Here is an 18,596-nt window from a genome sequence, read left to right as displayed (position 1 = left end):
CTGGCTTGCTCCTCATGGTTTGCTCAGCCCACATTCTAACAGAACCCAGGATCACCGGCCCATAGGATGGAACCACCCACAATCGGATGGCCCCTCTCACGTCAATCAAGAAATAAGAAAATTCCCTACTTGCTTCCTAATCCTCTAGAGGCATTTCTTTTTTTTCAACTGAGGATCTCTTCACTCCAGTGACTCTAGCTTATGTCAAGTTGACATAAAACTAGCCGGTTTACCCCAAACCAACAGACAAAGAATCCTTATGCTCTGGCAGTATCCAAAAGAAAGTTACAGAAAAAGAGACAGAGAAATTTGTACCTTTCTGACTCAGATCTCAGAAGGGCAGGAAGATTCAGCTAAACCTGATGGTTGCTCACTGGGACTATGCTGCCAGCTGGGCAGGAGGAGAAAAAGTATAGTACCTTACTAAAGAAATAAGCATTCTACCTGTTTCTTTAGCATGTGTTAAAGAAAGTACAATTTCTTAGGAATGGTCCCTTGGCCAGGCGATTGCCCTGACCCAACTAGGATGTAAAGTCTGCACCTAAGCCAGTCGTTCCATACTCTTGACCAGGAGATGTTTTTCCCCCCATGGGTCTTTATTGCTACTCTGATGTAAGGGTGTAGGGAAAGAAACAACGGTATCTGAACTAAGGATATTTCTAGGAACTGGGGAATTCCTTAGCAATTATTTAATAACCTCATAAATTGATTACAGATGGTAGGGTATCCTCCAGTGAATGATCTCATCATTGTTGTATCCTAAAGCCATACATAACTCAAGAAAAAGGAAAGGATCTCTTAGGATACACTGGGGGGAACATCTAGGTGATGATTTGAGATAACTAATACCAAGTTTCTTTCATTTGACTAACTTCTTATAAGACTCTAATATGTTCTAGATGCCAGAGTACTTAAAATTAAGCACTACTCATGTTCCCCTCAAAGAGTTTATAGTCTATGAAGAGTCTAAAGTGACTGCAAATCAGGATCATGTAGAGTTCTGTGTTAAAGTACATCAGAAGTGAAATGAAAAGGAGATGCATGTCTAAGTCTCTTACAGCAGGTGGCCTTTGGGCAAGCACTGCAGCAAGGTCTACACATAGGGACTAGTCATCATTGGGCCAAGAGACAATTTAACAGGATAGAGCTCTGCATTCTTGTTTTAAAGAGATAAATAGTAGAGAACAGAATACAAAATAAAAAGAAGATAAGCATGCCTACCTCCCAAAGTAAGAGAAAGTCTTCTTTCTTTCTTGAATTTTTTTCTTTTTTTAAAAAAATTTATGTATATGTGTTGGGCTGCAATGATATTTATCACAGTACATTTTAGTAAAAAAATAAAATAAAATAAAAAGCTATTCTATTATGTTCAAAGATGAAAACGTTGAAGAAATTAATTGTGGGAGAAAAGACACATTTGACAGAGACATCAGAAGATAGAAATACATTGAGAGAATAACTGACCTTCTGGAAGATAGAGTTCACCAATGACCAAGGTAAGGCTGAAGCAATAAAATGAGGTGAGAAATAGGGTGAACTACAGAGGTACTTGACATCAAAGCTGAAGATTAGGGTATTATTCTGAGCACAGTAGAGCCACTGATGGGTTTGGGACAAGCAATAACAGTATCAGAGTTATGTACCAGGACAATCATCATATTGTGATAGACTGCAGGAAGACATTACAATCAAAGGAGCAACTATGAGGCATTAAAATGCCAATGGAACAAAATAAAATATATGTAAAAGATACTCCACAATTTTCAGAATGCCACCAGGGACAAAACCATCATTGGTCTAGTCTCAAATAGATTGTTTTATCGTTTTAATTTTAAAAATTGGAGTTTAAAAACATTCCTCCTAATTATATTCTTTCAAATAGGATGTACAAATTTTGTACTAGGGTAAGGCTGGAGTGGTGGCTCAACAATTAAGAGCATTTGATACTCTTCCAGTGGACCTAGGTTCTAGTCCCGATACTCACATGGCTGTTGAGAACAGTCTATCATCACAGTTCATAGAACCTGATGCCTTCCTCTGACCTCTATGGGCACTAGGCACACACAACACTTGTACACATGAAATAAAAATAAATAAACCTTTAAAAGAGAATTAAAAAGTACACCAAAGCAACACTATATAAACACTAAGCCTTGGAAATTAAGATTCATACTTTTTTGTTTGTTTGTTTTCTTAACATTGACTGGAGGCATTTCCCCATTTGTTATGCTTTAAATATAAAACGTTTGACACACACCATAAGTTGGTGTGTTAAATGGCTGCCAGTAACTGTGATCCTGGGTTATTCTGGAAACTTCAGGAATTTGTAATAGTCACTGGAGGTGGGGCCTTAAGGACCCAAAGGTCCCTGGTTCCTTGCTTCTCTTTGATTCCCTGTCTAGCCTGAGGCCAAGAAGGCCCTCATACATATAATCACACTAGATCTGCTTTCTGTGCAAGCAGAAGAACTAGAGTTCGGATCCACAGAACTCACATAAATGATATCAACTACATATGCACATGTATGTGCCATGCCAACATACACACACATCATACACTTGCACATACACTTGAGAAAAATAAAAATAAATGAAACTTAACTCTTTATCTTTTAAAAATAGCCTCTGACTTTGTTCTGCTAGCCTGTGGTAACTGCTATTTTTACTTCTTTAATCTCTTATTCAGAGTATCTGTATAAATAAACTCACACAGTATATGATTTTCTATTTTAGGATTTTATTAAGTCTGATGTTTCCAATATTCTTCATGTTGTATAACACGTCACAATTTTATTCCTCTGTAACGTGACTATGTGTTTTTATTTTAGCATCTCATGAGATGCTAATTTAAGGATTCCCTGAGATCTTCCTGTAGGCTTCCTAGCTTTATCATACTGTAGCACTTTGCAGGCCACAGCTCTGGCTTGCTGTCTCTCTGCAGGCTAATAGTTTCCCATCTCCTCTAAAAAGCCAAAGAGAGCCATTAGCAGTACCACCTGCTGAAGAGTTGCTCAAGCTCCCCTCCCCCCCCACTTGTGTCTGTCCCCAAGTACTGTCACTCATCAGTTTCTCTCATGAACCTGGATGTTCCAAATCACCAGTCTTCTAGCTTTGCAGAGCTTCCTGAGTGCCTAAAACCTTGCCTGACCATTGATTCTCACTGAAGCATCCTTCCCGACTCCGCTGTGGTAACTGGCCATTGCGATGGAATCACTATGCATTAACAGGTTGATATTTGCTAAGAGGATTGGAATTCTTTACTCTTTTAAAGAAAGTCACTGAAGAATATTGCTGGTCATCTGAAGAATGTTGGATAGCCATGCATATAATTCCATTGTGACAAAGGAAAACTCTCTTGGAATATGTTTATATGATAATATTTTGAAACGGCTGAGATATTTAATTTCCAGCTCTATTAAATCAGTTTTGTACCATTCTCTATATACCTGAGACGGTTGCTAAGGAACTATTCAATGTAAATATCAAGTAATTCAGATTTGGGCTTCAAAGGGCAAAGTGATAAATCTGAGAGATCAGAGGGAGATAATGGTACTTTGTTTTCTTTTTTCTTTTTCTCCACTTGCAAATGCGCAGAAATAGTCTGAAGTCTCCTTTGTTCCTGTGGTGGTGGCCCCTGTACCTTCCCTATCACTACATTCATCCCTTAGGATGCTATCAGGCCTCAGGGAGAATTTCCATGGTTGTCTGTGTACTGCATGAGAACTGTCTTGTGTTCCTTCATGTTTCTCTCAATTTTATCATTCAAATTCTGGCCTGATAGCAAACCCAGGCCTACTATGGATTCTCACATATCTATTATTTAAATGAATAGAGAAGCTAGGTTCTCTGTTTATTTTCTAGGCTTGTTTCCCTTTCTCTTCTAGAAGTAATAACTGGATGTGCAGGTGACCTGGTGCTGGGCAGGCCGTGCTGCAATACTTCCATCGAGAGCCCAACCCACACCCACCAGCAATTAGCTTCAGAGTAGCAATGTGGTCCAAGGTTGGCCAGATCAAAATCAATCTTGGGGTTTTTTTATTGGAAGAGAGGAATCTTTTTGTCTAGAGTTGTTGAATTATGAGACTGTACTTCAGAACTGAACAAAGCCAAAACAGAAGAGAAAAGAGGTTGGCAGGTAAACACAATGTCTGGAGCCCCCAGACGGATTTACATGGATTTTCTGAATCCATGTCTTGCTCACTTTTCCTATGTGCCATTAGTTCCACGAGCCAATGTATATATTCTTTCTATTGGAAAAGTAGTGGGCATCTTCTGTCATTTACAAAGTACTGTCTTGCTTGTAGCACACACAGCAAGCTTTAAGATAGATGGCACATTTGAAAACCTGTAGTAATTATGAGTAAAACATCTCATTGAGAAGATAACTTTCATTTCCTAAAGTATTATTTTTGTTAACTTTCATGAACCCTCTTGCTCTCCTACATAGCAAATACTACAGTTTCACTCTGCAGACTGACCATATGTGATCCACACCTCACACTGTTCCTGCTCATCTGTGGAACCATTTGGCATGACTTAGCTACCACGATTTGTTGGAGGATGAGTGTATGATCTCAATGGATCCAATCAACCCTATGCTTAAAGAAATAGAACTTTTATTCAATGGTTGTAACCAAAGTCCCGAGATCACTATGAACAAAGTGAAGGAAAAAGTACTGTGGAGAAAGTCCCCAAGGTGGGTAGTGGGGACATGTTAGCAATTAGGTCGCTGTTACATTTTTCTTGTTCCTCCTCACAAAGATCCTGGCAAACTTTGAGAAAGTATTTGTGGGTGATTAGCTGAGATGAGAGATGGCTGAGGAGTAGGAAGAGGAAGGGTATGTGCCAGTATATAACAAATAACATATAACATATACAAATAACATGTAACATATAACACATAACACATAGCATAACAAATAGCTGAGAGGACGCCATCCAGACAGGCAGGGTGGGAACACATGCAAGAGCCTCTGCAGCTATGATGTTCTACCTGAATATTGCTCATGGACTCCAGTCTAATATCACCTAGCATTCCTCCTTTCAACCTGTAGGCAGCACAGGAATACAACGTGTCTGTCTCTTCCTAGCAGGCTGGACTATACCTGTTTCCATGACAATGGCAGGGTTTCAGCAGCAGTCTCAGGTGTGTTCAGGGGACTTTTTACCCAAGATCATTACTTCTGCCAAATTCTGCTAGCCAAAGCAATCACCACAAAAGCCTAGCTACAAAGGAGACTGAAATGGACTTGGAGTCCTGAGAGCAGGCACTGCAAAGTCACACCAGAAGAGGTATGGATACAGGAAGGGCCACCTCACAGGCCTGAAGTGACTTCTCTCAGCTATCTTTTTTCTATGAGCTAACAAAATCTCTCTCTCTTGTGTAGCTTAAGTATGCTTTCTTTCCTAGCTCGACCTCCATAATTCCAACTGATACAATGATGGATTGAATTTTCCAACCAGACTTTGGCCTCGCAGGATGGGGATCATGTGCATACTTATGCCTTACAAAGCTCCTGTGCTTATGAATTTCACTGCTTTAACGACTGTAGTTGAAGAACTGTACAGGTATTGCATGATGGCCATTCCTGTTTACCTATGACCAGTCAGTACTGGATAATGGTTAGCCTGTACACATATTGACAGGTGATAACATTGACCTTAAGTGTAAATACTGAAAGATGACTAATTGGTAGTCCACGAAACAGCATAGCTTTGGACTGAAAATCCCTCTGTTGCTCCTTTCTAGCAGAATGACTATGGTTAGACATGTGAGCCTTTGGTCTCAGGTCTTTTGTCTTTATGACTAGGTAGACTGCCCAAGACTCCCCCTACTTTTAAAATCATTTCATTTCAAGTTATCCAGTAGTTTTACCAAAATCTTAGTGAATTATATAGGAATATTTTGGAAGGCTGAACAGATGATATGAAAGTATCTATTTTCTTTTTAAAATAACATTTATAGCACTTTTCTCACTTACATAGTGAGCACGTTGTTTATTGAATGCATTCCTATTGGATTTCTATGTTAATCTTAATTCCCAACATGATAGTAGTCAAAGTGTTGTCTTATAGTAGGTAAGAAAGTCATGTGACCTTGTGAATCAGATTACTACTTTTACACACACACACACACGAGAGAGAGAGAGAGAGAGAGACAGAGACAGAGACAGAGACAGAGAGACAGAGAATAGTCCATTTATTTCAAAAAGAGAATCCATGATAAGCCAACGTGCAACCTTGAGAAGCATTGAGCTTTATAGGAGTTCCTAACCAGAGTAGAAGTGAGGACTCAGAGAAATGTGAATGGCTCTAAATTAGCTGAAGAGTCCACCTCATCAAGGGGTAAGGTTCATGAAAGCACAACCATGGAGCACTCTAGACAGCTTGCAGGCCAAATGATGGGTCTCAAGATGTCCTCACTGCTGGTGGATGCTCAGTATCCTCCAGCCAATGTCTACTTCTGTAAATCTGGGGATGAGCCTTGGAGAATCTTCCAAGTTTCTCCTTTCTCAGACATGTGAGGTTTTGCTTCTTTCCTCAGTTTCAGGAATCTTTCTCTCCCTCCTAGCAGGAATGCTCCAGTAAAGAATACACTGCTCTTCAGAAGAAATGTCCAAGTGCCTTTACCCTGCTTCCATGTGAAGGCACAATTATAGGGCACCATTTACAAACTTGGAAGCAGGTCCTCACATACTGAATGCAACAGTACCTTTGTCTTCCAGCCTCTAAACTGTGAAAACTCGACACCTGTTGTTTCTAAGAGACTGAACCCATAGTAATATACAAACCTCAACAGGGTAACAAAGAACACAAGAGAAAGTCAACCATGTAGAAAAGGGGAGGGAGTATATAGTAGAGAGAGAATTCATTTATAACTAAGTTGGTTGTACAATTTAGGCCAAAATTGTGACATTTTGGAGAGTGAGTACACTAAGGATAATTCCAGTGGGAGTTAGAATTGTCCAAGACAACCAGGGTGTATACTTATTCTATGAATAACCCACAGATGCACTTGAAGATAAACCAACAGTAGATTGGAAGATCAACATGATATGGTTCAGAGATGTATGCCCTCAGATGTCACAACACAAGAATAGATTTTACATCATGCAAAGAAATAGATGAGATTGCTTTCAGTCAGTTCTTCAAAATACCTTTCCTCTGGCCAGAGCTTTGAAAGACATTGAATATCAATGCATTGAAGATTAGGATACCAGGCAAACACATCTCTTGAAAATTGCAGGTTAAAAATAGACTGTTAAAATGTATTTTAGCAGTCAAAGAAAGGATCAGAATTGCATCTTGTATTCTTAAAATTAATAGTGACATATGTGAATATTTATTATTGCTTTAATTCTAGAAAAATGGAGAAAATTCTTATTTCTATGAGTAATAATTTGCTTACAAATGAGAAGGTAATTGAACTATGGCTTATTATTGGTGGTGCTTTATATAACTTTGAAGAGGTCATCTCAGAGCCTTTGGAAAATTCCACTAAGCCCCCTCCCTTCCCAGAAGGGAGAAGTCCTTAGAGCATATTCCCCTCCGGAAGGGAGAGATTGAATTGCATCCCTCAGGAAGACCACATGGTGAGTGCTGGGCGGGGGTGGAACACGACACTGTTGGCCACTTGTTTAAAAGTCACATTGTTCTGCCAATCATATTGTGCCTAGTTGCTGTATCTTTATTCTGCCCCTGGAAACTGTATAAAAGCTTGTCGACCAAGCTGCCCCAGGGTTACCTCTCCTTTTGGACGCAGGATGACCCCAGCATGCTGAAGCAATAAACTCCTCTTGCTTTTGCATCGATCTCTGTCTCCACATGATTCACTCAGGTGGTCCCAGTAGCTAAGACTCTCCAGAGTGTTACAATTTCATTTTACTTGGAAAAAAGAAAATAGATTGTTAAAAGATAGCACTATCTTTTTAATGTCTGGAGGGATTGCTCAGTGTAGAGCACCTGTTGAGAATGTGCAAGACCCTTGAATTTGAATCCTACACCAAAAACTAAACAAATAAACAAAGCATTATCTTCTGCCATTTCCAGCAGCTACTTTCCTTTCTTCTACTTCTCTTGTATTTACAGGGTGTTTCTACTGGACAGCATGGAGTTGGTTTGGTTCTGCTTTTTCATCCAAACTCAGGATCTCTTTGTCTCCTTCCCCCAGTGATGAGGTCACAGATATGCATAGCCTTGTATGGCTTTTACACAGATGCTAAATATTCAAACTCAGTTTCTCCTACTCTAAGAACCAAAGTTCTTCTCCACTGCAGTGTCTCCCTAAATCTTCTTCCAGATTCTCTTCTTTCTTCCTCCTTTCTTCCCTCCCTCCTTCCCTCCCTCCCTCCCACCCTCCCTCCCTCCCTCCTTCCCTTTTTTCTTCCTTCCTTCCTTTCTTTATTTTTTCTTTCTGTCCCAAATGTTGCTCCTCCTTCTGGTCCCCCCTTACAGTTTCCCCCCTCCATCTCCCCTCCCCTTTGCCTCTGAGAGGGCAGCTTCCTCCACCCCCATTCCCCTACCCTGAGCATCAAGTCTCTGCAGGATTAGGTTCATCCTCTCCCACTGAGGCCAGAGGTGGCAGTCCTCTGCTACATATGTGTTGGGGGCCTTGGACCAGCCTGTGTATGCTCTTTGGTTGGTGGATAAGTCTCTGGAAGCTCCCAGAGGTTCAGGTTAGTTGATACTGTTGGTATTCCTGTGGGGTTGCCATCTCTTTGAGGGCCTTTAATCCTTCTCCTAATTCTTGCACAGGAGTCCCCAGCCTCTATCACAATGTTCAGCTGTGGGAATCTGCATCTGTCTTAGTCAGCTGCTGGGTAGAGCCTCTCAGAGGGCTGTTATGCTAAACTTTGCCAGCTGTCCCAGGTGGACCAGCTGTGGGGGTGGATGGATCCATATAGGATGGGTGGTTGGGTAGGGATCCAATCTGGTGAGTTTTGGAACCCCCAAAGGTTTCCACAAAAAGCAGGATACTTTTGGGGTTTCACAAGGCTCCTCCAGACCAGAGAGCCAGGCCACAGCTAGACAATCTGACTACTTTTGACCCTTCTACATTTCAATAAGCCCATATAGCAACTTGGAAAATTCAGAAGTGTCTTTCCAAACTCTGGAAGTTCCATGTTATTTAATAAGCAAAACCAACTGTATGTTTGATTTTATGTAATAAAATACTGTAAAAAGTTATCTTCTTTCATACTGGCAGGTCTCAAATTCAAGGCTTCATGCATTCTATGCAAAAGCTCTCACTCAATTACATCTTCATCCCTATAGTAATGCTTTGTGCTTTCTAGTCCTGATCTCATGGTTTTTATGCTTCATGATCTTTATGCTTTTCTTTCAAAGTTTTGAGCATATTATAATATCTAAAATATCTGCTAAGCTCCATCATCTCAGGCTTTGGGTGGAGCTCATTTGGTAGAGTGTTTGCCTGCCTTGCACAGAACGCTGGATTCAGCTGCATATACCTGGTTGCAGTCATATAAGCCTGTATTTTCAGCACTAGGACCATGGAGGCAGGAGGATCAAAAATTCAAGGTCACACTTGGCTCCACAGTAAGTTTGAGACCAGTTTGGACTATGAGACCTTGTTTCAAAAATAAAATAAAACCCATCATCTCTATAATTGATGTAAATACTTCTAGTGAGACTCATTTTCTGCTTGTTTGGGCGTCCTTCAGTTTTATATTGAATTTCAGGCATGACAATTTTTACATTGTATGTTGTAACTGCAGGCTTTATCACCTGCACCCTAATTCCTGAATAATGACTCAAGGCTTACTATTAATCAATAAATGCCTAAACATTAAGCTAGACTTTTCCTCTGACTAGCTCATAACTTAATTAATTTGTTTATACTATTCTATGTTTGACACATGACTGGTTACCTCTCCTTAGTTTCATATGTCCTAATCTCCCACATGCCTATTTCCCAGAGTTCTTCTCTCTCTGCCAGATGTCTCACCTTCTAATTCTCCCTCAGCTTATTGGTCATCAGATTTGTATTGACAGGTGATGCTTCCACATAATACTCAAGAGATTATACCTACATGATGTATGTTTGTATTCTCATTCTCCCTCTCTCTTTCTTTTCCTTCCTTCCTCTCATCTTCTTTTTTTAGTGCTGAGGAGTTCATCAAGATCTTCATCCATTCTAAGCACTTGCTCTGCCATGGAGCCACACTACCAGTTTTCTTGATTTTGATGAATGTTGACACTTGTTTACAAGACATTTAAGGTCTTTTTGTATGAATTTGAATCTTTCAAGATGCTTTTTATAGCTTGGTATGGGATGATTGTGAAGAATCATAACACTGATTCAGGCTCATAGCTCATCTTTGGTCTTTCACAGATCTTTACTGAATAGCCAAGAAGACAGACCTCTCTACCTGTCAACTTCTACCTTTCAGTGATTCTAGTCTCTCCCAGCCTTATGTGGCAATGGAGTGTCTCAGCTGACACCTCCTCAGTCACTTTTACTGGTCTTACCCCACCTAGTTTTTACTGAAAATAAATTATTTTCTCATATAATATATCTTGACTAAGTTTCTCCTCCCTCCCAGTTTCTCTCCACTTCTACTACCTCTCTGTCTCTCATTAGAGAATAACAGGCTTCTGAGAGATAACTACAAAGCAAAATACAATAAAATAAAGCAAAAACCACTACATCAAAGTTGGACAAGGCAAATAACAGAAGAAAAAGAGCTTAAGAGAAGGTACAAGAATCAGAGACCCACTTGTTCACACACTTAGGAGCCCCATAAAAATACTAAGCTGAAAGTTGTAATGTATACTCTGAGGACATAGTTGTCTTAGTTATGTTTTTTATTGCTGCAACAAAACGCCATGACCAAAAAGCAAGTTGGCGAAGAGTTTATTCAGCTTATACTTCCACCTTGCTGTTCATTACCAAAGGAAGTCAGGGCAGGAACTCAAGCAGGTCTGGAAATTGGAAGCAGGAGCTGATGAAGAGGCTGTGAAAGGTATTGCTTACTGGATTGCTTCATATGGCTTGTTCAGCCTGCTTTCTTATAGAACCCAGGACCACCAGCCCAGGAATGGTAGCACCCACAATAGACAGGACCCTCATTCATTGATCATTAATTGAGAAAATGTCTTATTCTTGGATCTCATAAAGGCATTTCTTCAACTAAAGTCTTCTTTTTCTCTAATGACTGTAGTTTGTGTCAAGTTGACACACAAAACCAGCCAGTACACTGGTGTAGACCACTGTAGGCTATGAGCTTGTTTCTTCAATCTTTGTTCCTTTTAGTCTCTTGAGTTCATATGAGCTTTGCTTGTTTGGTTTAAAAAATCTTGTTTTCTTGGCGTTCTCCATTTCCTCTGCCTCTCACAGTCTTTCAGTCTTTCCCCCCTCCTCTTCTGCAAAGTTCTGTGAGCTCTGAAGAGAAGAATTTGATGGAGACAAATTTAGAGCTGTGTGTTCCAGGCTCTTTCTGTGTATAATGTCTTGCTGTGGGTCTCTGTATTTGTTCCCACCTACTGGTCTTGTAAAGTTTCACCCTATACATGAACAGTTCACTGGGCACCAACAGAGTCAGTAGTCACTTTTGGTGGTGTCTGGAGCATCTCTCTATTCTCTTTCCCTCCCAGTTACCAGCACTTCATATTTAAGGTATCATAGCTTCAGCAGAATCTGGTCTCTGCCATCTTGTTTTTGTTTTGCCTAACTCTTTCCTCATGACAGTCCTCCAAATGCCTTCAGATGTGAGATTAGAGGGCTCATGGGTCTTGTCTCCATTTATTTTTCTCTTTTGTCATTTCTATACCACTTGTCCAATACATGAAAACACTTTTTTCTTTCCGTTTTCCAAGATTCTCCACTGTTTGTGTTTTTTCATCTTAACATGTGCAGAACTGGATATTAGTTATTCTCTAATGGCAAATATTTCCTATCTTTTAAAAACTTCTCCATGATATTCTTACAGATGAAAGGAACAGTGTCTATAACAACCCCTCTAAGAAGTGCAGCATTATGTTAAAGCATTACTTTTGGAGTTGATGATAACAGCTCAAAAAGCCATGTGTCAATAAAATGATATGTAAGAGAAAGGTGTCCAAGTACAGGAAGGGAGACTATTAATGGAAGCATAGTTGGGGTTTGTGCTGATCAAGGTGAGAGGACAGGGTTTCAGAGTTTCTCTGAGCACTGGTCAAAAGCTTCCAGTTAGGTTAAACCAACATTTTCCCCATACCAAAAGGGGGCGGGATTCTATTTGTTTTTGGTTTTGTTTTTTAAAAAAGAGCTTGTCTGTAATAGTCCTGTCATTTAAGCAGGGGTTACCCAGGAAAGCTCCTCCTGAGGGAAACAAGGTGCAATGTTATTTCAAGCATCATCTCTTAGAGTTGATTCTAAAGGCTCCCCAAACCATGTCTCACTAAAATGATTGCAATAGAAACGTGAGAAAATGTGTTTTGTTCAACAGGGAGAGGACAGGGCATACAAATCAAGAAGACAAAGGGAGAAAAAGAGATGAGAAAAGTCTAACACTGCTCTGGATTCCTCTTCATTATCATTCTGAAGAGTGTAAGAACAGGGTGTGGGGGATTGGGAAGGGGTGCCTCAGTGGGTAATAAAGCTTTCAGGGCAAATATGACCCAAGTTCAGATCCTCAATACTCACATAAAACATAGGGCTTTGGAGGGAAGATGATGAGACAAGAGGACCATGGAGGGTGAGGGTGGAGGGGTAGCCAGCCTACGCAGAAAGCAGCAAGCTCCAGAGTCAATGAGAGGTCCTATCTATAAGGGACAAGAGAAAGAATGGCAGAACAGGACATCCAGCTTCCTCCTCTGGTCTCCTTGAGTATGCATGTGAGCACAGACACTGGCACACAGGTGCAAGCACACACACATGAACACACATTGTGGACAGCCTCATGAATATTTAGGGACTATTGATTCATTCACATAAAAAGACATAGGATTGAACTTCATATGCAGAGCAGGGCAAAGTGTAATCCTGCAAGAGACAGACTCAGGAAGACAGGGTTGATAGAAAGGATCTGATCCCGCAGGCCCAGGCAGCAATGCTTCTTATAATGTTTACCTCAAAATTAGGATGATGCTTTGATACGCCCTCCCCCCCACCCCCTCCGCCCGGGGGGCGGGGGCGCCGCCCCGGGCCCGGGGGGCGGGCGGGGGGCCCGGGGCATGGATCCCTCCCTGTGTCTCCTGACCTTCTTATACAGGCCTTTTACCCTTAGGAAGCAGTCACTAGAGACACCGTTTTTTGAGTCACCCTTCTCAAGGGCATCTGTTACCTTTTCTGAGAAAGACTGAAGAGAAAAGACTGACTGGATCCCTGACCTTTTATTGCTTCTAAATAAACAACTTGAAGCACAATTCAGTAACTGTCATTTTCATATAACAGGAGCATGACATTTTCAAACATCAGAGCGCTGTGATAGTATATGAACATTTCCTGAGAGCGACTGTATGACTATAAATATATATTCATTCTGAAGCACTACAGACTGCTGGGACTAGATCAGCAAAGAAAGCCACCATCATAAAAACCCTCTGCCCACAGATGCAGCCATCTGCCCATATAGGTGCAGGCTGGTTCTCAAGCCTCTGTTGGTGGGTGCAGGATATTAACTAGAAAATGCTCATCAAATTTGTCACTATCAAACCTAGTTGCTGGCCTAAGCAGTATTTAAGCTAAATGTGTACTTAAAATATTAGCAAATCAGAGCCACCATGTATTTTCTTTTTAAGGAAACATTCCAAACTGTGGCTAGAGGAAAAATATGTGGTTGAGCATAGTTTAGAGACCTTTGGATCTGGGAATCTATCAGAGGCTACAGAGAGAAGCTGTGCTTTTGTGAGCAATTATATCTTTAAGACTTACCCCTTGTATCTATCTGTAGATACAAACTATCAGCATGCTTAGTGGCATTGAGAGGAGAAGGAGGAGGTTAACTAAGTATGCAGTCACTGTGCCATTCAGATTTTTGTTACTCTGATAAAGCACCCAAAGTAAACAAATTAAATGGAGAAAACATTTATGTTGATACATGCTTGGTTCTGTTGCTTTTGGACAATGGAAAGGCAAAATAGAATGTTAAGGAATATGTAGTGATACAAAGATGTTTGACTTGTGATGACTAGAAAGGAGAGGAGAAAGAAAGGATTCCAATCCTCCTATCCCATGAAGTACATGCCCCCAATGACCTAACTATTTACATGAAGCTCTCCCTCCCAAGAATTCGACTACTTCCCAATAGCAGCATCCTGGAGACCAAGCTTCCAGAACATGGACCTTTAAATGATACTCTAGATCCAAAGTCTAATAGTCATGTAGGAGGAAAAAGAATAATGCCCTAGTTCATTTGACAAAGATAAAAGGCAGAAAATAGTTCACAATTTCAGCTTGATAATTGAAGACTTAAGCAACTTAAACTCGTATAGCTAACAAACAACATATTAATGAATACAAATCCTTAGGGGAATGATTTAATGGATAGATAATAATTATCCATAAGTTAATTATAATTAGTATATCAATTGTATTTAAATCCCCTGCTTGTGAAGTACTTGAAGTTGTTGAAAGTACTTAGAAACAGTTTATATTCTGCATTATTCTAAACATGCTGTTGAGAAATAAATTGTACTAACTGTAAGCAAAGAATTATGTGGCAAAAAAATAAATTTTATTCAAGTCCAGTTCTGCCTCAGATAATAACATAATATAATCTTCTAACTTATTATAAAATCTGAGTGTTGTGGAATTTTAAAGATGACTTTATTTTAACATTTAATTTTCATAAGTGTGTGTTGTGATTTAAATGTGAAATGTGTATTAGCTCCTCTTCTCTCGCTGTGACAAATTATCCTGAAATAAGCAACTTAAGAGGAAAGGGTTCTCTTTGACTCAGTTCCTGGGGAAATGTCCACGATGAATGGGAAGGCACAACGTCAGGTAGAGAAAGTATGGCACAAGAACAGCTTGTCACAGAAGCAGGACATTGGCTAGTCATGCTGTACCCACACTCAAATAACAGAGTGAGTCAGAAGTAGAACTCAGCTATAAAACCTCAAGACCTGAGGACAATAACCCAAGTTTTCCAGGGAGGCTCTGCTTCTTGAAGGTAACACCATCTTTCCATTCTAAACACATATGGTTTAGTAAAATTAAATCAAGAAAAGAGACACGTGCCTGCCTGGACAATCGGAGAAGATACCCAAGCGCCTGCCTGCCATGGAATATACAGCGGAGAAATGGAAGAGAAAATGAATCCTAGAGCTTTGTACCCTGTGGAGAAAGGTGAAACTCAGTACTTGGTGGTGAAGAGGAACCAACAGATATGAAGAGGCCATGGTGAGGTGTTGACCTAGGCTGCCGCCAAGGCCATATGTGGGTCCATGGTCCTGCTGCAGCTGGAGTCTGTGTTGATTGTCTGTGGCCTGAGTTAAATGCTCTTTTCTGGTCTCCATGGGCTCCTGCACATATGTATACATACTATCACACACACACACGTTTTGAAAAATCTAGAAAAAGGATGATCAGGGAGAAGAAAACTCATAATCATATGCAGGCGGGAGTGGAAATAAAGTACATGTGATTGGCTGAAATCAGAAGAGGGTTGTATGAGGAGGAAGAGGGATTAGCAGAAGGCAGTTAGGGAGAGAAGGGAGAGGGGAGGGGGGCTAATGAGAACAAAGCACAGGTAAAAATGCGAAGATAAAACTTGTTACTTTGTAACCAATTGAGAATTACAGTTGTTTTTGAGAGTGGGTCTCTCTATGAAGCTCTGCTTATTCTGGAACTTGATATGTAAATCAGGCTCACAGAGATCCAGTTAAGTGCTGGGAATAAAGGCATGCAGTATCTACCATACCTGATTTTAAAAAGTAGTAAGTGTCTCTTTTTGTTCCCTAATGCCTCTTTATCACAGTCATACTGCTACTACTACCAGTACTTCAACCTGAAAAGACAGAAGGGCCAGGGAATGGTGAGGAACAGGAGTAAGGAACAAACACCATCCCTCAGAGTGAGAGGATGTAATAATTCCTTTAGAAAAACAGGAGTGCATGACACATTGGTGATATCCGATATTCATTAGAACCTTGCATTGGGGGCTAATATGACAGCAGTGGTGGCAAAGCCAGGGAAACATTTTGAGAGACATTATGTAACTTACTTTATAATTTGTAGTATCTAATTCCAAGTAGTGCAGAGCAAGGATGCTAGTTTTAACCTCTTTACATAAATAACAAGTTTTATGAATTCAGATAATTAAATACAAGTAAGTAGAGCTGAAAATCTAAATAAAATGTTTATGGTTTATGACGCTTGGGTCCACCTGACAGAATAGCCTAAGGAATAGGGAGTAGGGGAAAAGGGTGAGAAGGGAGAGATAGGAAGGCTGAATGTAGAGGATGAGATGGGGCGGCTGGGATGGAAGAAGGAAAAAAATGCTCCTCAAAGTACCAGTATCAGTGGGCCTTAGCAACTGACAGAATTAGGGTGTGGCAATTCAGACAGGAAGTGTCCTCCGTCCCTCAGATCCCAGGTGCTCATCAATCTGTGCTGGCTTCGTTCTGATGATCCTTCTAAACGAGTATCTGCCTCTCCCCTTACATGTTAGAAATGGCTGTCTATCACTTCTGCATTAAGTCATCTTTCTTATCCCTTCAGAGAACCGGAATCTTTTACTCCCTGTGAATTTGTAGGGCTGGAGACTTGGACTCACAAGCTTTAGAATGTTGCTTATTCCTGATCTAACCAACCATGGTACAGCAGAAAAACTCTCTATATGAAGACGGTTTAGGAACTGGGAGAGAGAGACCACATAGGGAGGGTATTTGTTTATGGATAGCCCACAAATGGTCGCAGCAAAATGCTTTATAACACATTCTTGAGTAGAGATCACCAAGTCGAAGCCATTGCCCAGTGTAGAGGTGCCTTCTGTTCTCAACGGCAGACACACTCAGCCTCTGCTTGCACACCACGCTAACAGAGAGCTGACTAAATTGGGAGGCAATTTGTTCCAGTATGGGGCAGCTTTATGGTTAGAAAGTTAGTTGCTCTGCTCAGCTGAAATGTGCCTTTCTATAACGTTGATCCACTCTGCTTTGTAGAACAAAAAGATATAATACGCCTAATCCTCTTTTTCTATGACAATTCCTTATTTATTTGAAGATAACTGATCTGATCTTCTCTGATTTTCCCAAGGATAAAGATCACCAATCCCTTCCAACCTTCTTAGGATGTCATGGATGGCTCATTCTTCATTATTTTTTAGTAGGTAGTTTGCTATCTATTGTCTACAAACATATTCTGACTTCGAATGTATACAGTTCTAGAAGAATCACCTTGCCTCACACCAGATTCAGTGTTCAGAGTAGTGCTAATTCTCCTTCGTGCATCCATAAAGGCTTAGGGAGCTGTTCCCCAGATGTCTTATAGTACAGAAAAGGGAGACAGAAGCCAAACAATGAATGTTATGAAATACAGTATAATATTAACAAGTGCTTTGAGAAATAACACTAAAAATGGCAGTGTATTTATTGGATGGTTATTAGTTAGCCAATCAGATATTAGCAGGTTGAAAGGTTCTCCATTAGTAGCTGGTAAAAACAGAAACTGAAACAGCAAGATTTAGATTACTGCTCAAAGAATAGATTCTAAATATCTCTGGCCTTTTGTAAAAACATGACAAATTCTAAACTATCCCAAAGAATATAAAATTGCAATCTAGTTGGATGCTTTCTGGTAATGGATAAAAACCCCCAAAAGCAAAACAAACAAAAAAAAAACAACAACAACAACAAATCATACCACCAGTCCCTTCCCTTAAGAGTTATTCCAAAATGTCCTGTCAATCACCTGGGCAGGAAATCACTTTCAGGAAACCTGTAAGTTCCAGAGACTTTAAGAGCTTAAGGCCTACCCTAAAAATACAGGTTGATGCAATGGTCCCTTGGGTCATTGCCCGCTCTCATGCCCCACTTCACTAAAAATAGACTCTATCTTTTACTCAATGCTCTGTGTGTCTCCTCTGAATTCTTTTGATCGAGACAGACATAAGGAGGACAATGGAGTTGTAGGAAGGCCAGAGTAGGATCCTGATAAGATGAGCTGGGTATCCCTCTGAGAATTGGGGATTTGAATAAGGACTGGGAAATGAAGGCATTATCTGTCAGAGAGGCAAGAAATACTTGAGGGAGAGCAGAACAGCTTAGTTAACACCCTAAAAGGAGACAGGATCTTGCAATGCCGGACCACATCAGGGATAGTAGAGGAGGCCGACACTCTAGTGAGGAGTGAACAGACAAGACAATTGCAAGGAATGCTGTCCTAGAGCAGACAAGAGAACAGCTCCTACTAGCTTATAAACCTCTGTCAGTGTTTTTGCTTCTACTCAGGTGAGGACTGGTTCCATTTCAGGAGTCAACGCAGAGAACTGAGATGGCCATGTGTTCTAAAATAATGTCCTCTGGTCTTATGGAGAAGATATGGCTGAGGTGCAAGACTGTTTTCTGTCTTCCTGTAGGCTTTACATTCTATGTTCTACATGGTGACTGGTGTCCATCAGAACTCCATGCTTCCGATGAATATATTTGTACCAT

The sequence above is a fragment of the Grammomys surdaster genome, unplaced genomic scaffold (genome assembly GCF_004785775.1).
Source record: "Grammomys surdaster isolate TR1022 unplaced genomic scaffold, NIH_TR_1.0 125881, whole genome shotgun sequence".
NCBI classification, from domain to species: domain Eukaryota; kingdom Metazoa; phylum Chordata; class Mammalia; order Rodentia; family Muridae; genus Grammomys; species Grammomys surdaster.
This window is presented reverse-complemented; position numbering follows the sequence as displayed.